This window comes from Triticum dicoccoides, chromosome 2B (genome assembly GCF_002162155.2).
Source record: "Triticum dicoccoides isolate Atlit2015 ecotype Zavitan chromosome 2B, WEW_v2.0, whole genome shotgun sequence".
NCBI lineage: Eukaryota > Viridiplantae > Streptophyta > Magnoliopsida > Poales > Poaceae > Triticum > Triticum dicoccoides.
Genome location: NC_041383.1, coordinates 435,041,695 through 435,047,631, shown reverse-complemented (window position 1 = coordinate 435,047,631; position 5,937 = coordinate 435,041,695).

Below are 5,937 nucleotides of genomic sequence, written 5' to 3'. Positions count from 1 at the left end.
ATGCAAATTCCCAAACCGCTTCCTACATCCTGTATTGAATTTTTTGCCTAACAAGTTGTGCCGTGCAATTGGAATTCCAACTTGAGTACTACTACTAGTAGGAGTACCAGGGGCCAGTTCTTTTAGGCTTCTAGATTAGTAATCCCATAACTACTACCTCTGTCCTAGTTTATTGGTCCCCATTGTAATCTGTGTCAAATTTTGATCATAAATTTAACTAATGAAATGTTAGTGCATGTCACATGCACTACTCCATCCGTCTAGGGAGTAAGTCATCTTAGGCTGTGCACCGTGACCAAGGAGGAGGAGAAAACGAGAAACGTTAATGTTTATTTGCTAATTAATAGTATTGCATGCAATGAACTAACCACTACATGTCGTGTTTGATATCTAAAGTCATTAAAAGCATGCACACTCTTTATCTCTTATTGGTTGATATGTCAAGAAACAAGAAACGAGGTAGAAGTTAATGCACCGCGCCTAAGTGTTTTGGGATTATTTGGTTTTTGTAATATGACTTACACACCTAGACGGAGGGATTACAATGGTGAGGAATAAACCAGTTAAATCTTTTGTCAAAATTTAGCACAAATTACAATGGTGAGGAATAAACCAGGATGGAGTAGTAGTTTAGAAACCCAAATAAATGAGTGAGGCGCCTTATTGTTACTCTCCATTGTGACTAGTCTTGTGGGAAAAGCTGGGGAAGCCACCAAAAGAACTAGCCCTAGGAGTAGTAGCTAGGGATCGAGTGTGCGAGATGAACCAGAGAAAGTAAATGCAGAGAGATGAAATGCAAAAAAGACGGAGGTATGTGATGGTTGCTTGTCCGTTTATTTTACCATGCCACTTATTACTGGGAGTGGTTGGGTTTTGTGATATGACGGCTTTACTGCCGCGCCACGAGCGGGGTGAGAGGTGAGACTCCCGTGCAGCGCCGCCCTCTACACTTGTACTACATCAGTCGTGGTTTATTAGCCCCCCATTGAATTTGACTGAAGATTTAACTGACAAAATGTTAGCGCATGTCAACAAAAACTATATCGTCGGATTCGTATTTGAACATAGTTTTGAATGATATAATTTTAGGTGACATGCATCAGCATTTATCGTACTATATATAATGTTAGTTATATTTTTGGTCGTACTAATCTATAGTAGTAAGGTGCCCGTGCGTTGCACTGAAGAGTGAAATGCATTGATCGGGGAGTTGTTTATTTTGACAAAGGATGTGGGGGTCATCTCATGTGTAACGGGTATCAATAGGTTTCTTCGGATATTATTTCATCTCTAGAGCTCATAAACATCCGAGTGAAATAGATAAAAAGGTATCTTTTGCAAACAAAAGTGTTCAACTGTTCAACCTGCATCCAAAACTTGTGAAGAAATAACACTTATTGTGCTTTGCAAGAAATGCTCTTTAAGAATTAGTTTTTGAGTATCGATTGTTATACATGTTGGCTACAGATGACATGGCACTTTCTTATAGTCAACAGTTGGCTATACTATTAAGTAATATTAACCATGCCCTTATACACCTAGACGGAGGGATTAAATCAGGATGACTTGCAAGGGGGCAGAGGAGATGTAAGAAATGGTTCATCGTAAGTTTTTCACCAGTACTGTAGTAAAAATTCATACATGGAAGATTCTAGGCTAAACCATAAATGGATACACTTTTATTCATGCACGATACTCCAATAGAGCAAGATCCTGCATGGAAGTCTCCACATGCTTAGACAGCGGATTACATTGAGCGAAGACTAATGATCAACATTTAACTTGATAATGCGTATGTCCAGGTGAACCTCCTTGGAGTCCCCGTGCACCACGTCGACGGGTAAAGGATGCCATGGGTTTTCCAAGTCCACATTGGCGGGATAGTCCCAGCTCCCCAGAGTCCAAGTACGTTCGATGAGGCTGGTGTCGCCGCCCACGCGACCCGGACGGGTAGTAACACTAACCATGCACCCATACATCGGCCTCATGTCAGTGTCAGCTTCAGCGATGTCGCCCCTGGCGCACATTACAGAGACAGGGTGGCGGCCTGCGCGGGCCTCGCCGGTGCCCACGATCAAGAGGAAGACGCTGCCGTCCTCCTCCGAGACTAGCAGGCGGCGGTGATCCTCCAGCGACTCCGGCATGGTGAACGGGTAGCACGTCTCGTACTTGATGTTCTCTGCCAAGGGCCACCAGTGACTGCTGCACGCATCCGTGAGGTGATGCACCATGTCCGCTGGCGAGCTACAAAACGGCATCGGGCACTCATAGCAGTGGACGAAGGGCTCCTTGGAGGCATCGACCAGGCCGTCCATGAAACGGGAGTGGCTGTAGGGGACGTTGCGCCAGTTGAATATATGAGCAAGTTACTACAAGGTTTAATCCGAATAAGCACAAAATAAATGATGATGGCTATAACAGAGATGAAACTAATCATGTGGACTAGCATAGTAGTAGGATACATAGTAGAAACATGAATTCTACCACAATTTCGAACAAGAAGGACAGAAACACATACGGTGCAACGGGAGCAGCACCGTTGGCGTTGAGGTTGTCGCCCATGTCGTTGAGGAAGAGGTTGCTGAGGTCGGGGAAGAAGTCGTCGTCAGTGAAGTCGTGGCTGCCAGCAGTCGCGAGAGTGCGCTCCCATAATTTCAACAGCGCCCGCCGAATGGAGTGCAGGAGGGAGTGGCTGTAGGGGACGTTGCGGCCGCTGAATGGAGCACAGGAGTAGCACACGAAGCAGTAGATGGTGTCCTTACTAGTACTCCCTAGTCTCTATCTATCTATATCTACTCTTATAGAAAACCGAGTTGGTGATGATGGTATGCCTGCCATCTTGTAATATAGACTGTCCGATCTATATGTGACGGATAGAAAGCCAACTATGACAATTTTACAAAAGATACCCGCACCTCTCTCCACACTTACAGATAAGGCCTTGCCTCGTTCATCCTTATCTCCCACAACCTCGTGCTCCTTCCTATGTATCTATCTCTACTACAATTCTTTGTTTTTTATAACAAATCGAATAGTGCTACACCGTCCGCTGCACGCCCGGCTAAACACGCCTCCTCGCCTCCATCATCACCAACTGAGTCTTTTATATGAGTAGGAGTAGCGAAAAAACCGAGTTGGTGATGATGGTGTGCCGTGCAATGCACGGGCATCTTGCTATTTTTTTGCATATAAGTCCAAACACCACATAGACATGGTCTTTGAGCACGGTTCGTAGTCGTTCCACGCTCGGGCATTGAAGTTTGTAACTATTTTAGATTAGAATATACCACTCCTCCGGTGCTAGTAGTAGAGCAGAGTCCTACTCTACTACTCTACTCAAGCAAGTTAGGGCATAGCACCGTACGGAGTACCAGTACTGTGATCACTCAAGCAAGTTGTCTAACATCGACATGACCCTACGCTTCTGGTATGTGTCTTGTAAGTCAAGCGGCATGCTGTAGTCATCATCACCTGTCCACTTCCCGCAGCACATATCCGCTTCTCCATCTTTGTCCGCACATAATCTCGTCCAATCTTCCATCCCCGCTAAGGTGCCTGCCCCCCTCGTCCGAAACCCAAGCACTAACAATGGCAGAACCGAGCAGCGTCCGCCGAAAGAGTGGCTGGAATTCGCTCCCCACAGAGGTAATCAAGCTCATTGTTTCACGTGTGGACAATCTCAGTACCATGCCGCTCGCCGCGTGCTCATCAGGGCTGTACTGTTTACTCAAAGCCCTCAGGCCGGAGCTTTTTAAGCCAGCTCCTTGCTTGCTGATGCCGCCTGATCTTCAGAAAAAGCATGTCACGCAGCATAACAATCATAGGGTGGCGAGCATCAACCCCCTTGACTGCGATCCGATCCCCGTCAGCCTTAACTACATTAACGGTATGTACTGGGTCGGCATGAACACATCTTGGATGGTGCTCATCGACGGTTGTGGTAGTTGGATGCTCGTGGAGGTCTACACCTGGCGATTGATCCCCCTTCCTTCGATTAACACTGCACTGCTTTGGCACCGCGACCGAGAATACTCGGAATCTTACAGTAGCCAACATGATACCAAGTTTGATTTGCTCAAGGTTGTAATCTTCCAAGTGCCCACAAGATCTGCGAATTATAAAGACTTCAGGCTAATTGCGTTCTTCAACCGCGGTCTCGCCTATCTGTCAGGTCACTGCGGTAAGTGGATAAATCTGCACGTCCATCGCAGGATCATACATCCTCCATGGTTCTCTGATGCCATTGAACACAAGGGCTTCATTTACGCTGTCAACTCCTTCTATGGCTGGACGCATTGCTGGCCTACTCCAGGCATCGCTACAAACGGCTGTTATAGTAGTATGTTACTTTCCTATGATATCATGATGGCTTGCTTATATTACTATCAACATTTGCTGAAAAATATTCATGCTCATAACATGCTGTTCTTAAGATTGACTAAATCAAGAGCCCTTTTTCATTTGACTCCAACTTGATATGATGTTGTAGGACGCCTGGTGTCCCTACCCTTCCTAATCCCAGAACCTTTCTAAGAAAAGCGGCATGGCAGTTGCAGGTGGTTCCTGGCTCGATCAGACGACGGTGAAACATTGATGATCTTTCGCACGTCCGGACGTGTTGTTTCGCGGAATACAATCACGGTCACTGCAAGGTCTTTGAGCAGGATCCCAGCTTCTCTAGGCCTTCAGGAATTTTTGACTGGAGGCTGGCAAGTAGCCTTGGTAGACGCTCTTTGTTTTTCGGACTGAATTATCCGATTAACCAGGAGATAACCGACGGCAAGGATCATGATGGCAGCGCAGTTTCGTTCATCAGGCAAAACTGTGTGTACACAGCGTACCATGCGTCTCTGCATGCACCATACCCTGATATGTGCCGCCACACTCTGCAGCCCAAAGTAGGAGAGAGGGTCTCAAGTATCAGACTTTGACCTGCTGGTTGGAGTTTCCCCCGTCAGGCACCCATCTGGTTCAAGCCGTCAGGCAATCGCCACAGCTTAATAAATAGTAACGTCTAACTGAGCCAGTTAGTTAGATGCGTAAACTTGGTGTAGTAGGATCTTTATTTAGTTTGATGCATGCACTTGTTCTTTTTTGGTAGCCCTTTTGTAATGATGGTTGATGTTTGGTTTGGAAGAGAGAGCTGCGTCTTCACTCTTCTGGCCTGCTTACTGCTTCTGTTGCACCCCCAGCCCTGGTTGTTGCTGCTGCTGTTTTCAATGTACAATCAATAATATATTTCGTCTCTTAGTTGAATAAATGTGTTGTTAGAATGACAAACACAATGTTTTGGAAGTCGTCGCACAGTTTGATCCTTTAGTGCCTCGTACCGTATGTAGCGCATACTATTTTTCGTGCGGAACACATTTTCCACTTGTTGATAACATGTATCCCACCGATGAAGGCACAATAGAGAAGCCCATAATTAACTGGAAGGGAGGATCTCACATGAATCCGGCCCAGGTACATGTTCATGGTCCCCTAAACATAAATAAGTAAATAAATAAATAAATAAAGCTAAATGCTCATACACCAGTTCTTGGGGAAAATAGGTAGCCCAATATTTTTTTTGAAGAATACCCAAGCTAGGCCTATTTGTTTTCTCCGAATTACTAGGCTGCAAATCTTTCAAGATGAGGAGGGATGCATTCCGGCCTGGCTTAAGAGTATGGTCAATGTCTGTTAAAAGTAATATCAAAAGGGGTTGAAAATTCCAAAAAAAATATAGCAAATGGGATATAAGTTTCTTTTTTTCTTTTTGTTCTTCACTGATATTTGATACGTCCATTTTGCATCATGTGTTTATGTCAATATTTATTGCATTATGGGCTGTTATTTCACGTTATGTCACAATACTTATGGCTATTCTCTCTTATTTTACAAGGTTTACATGAAGAGGGAGAATGCCGGCATCTGGAATTCTAGGCTGGAAAAGGA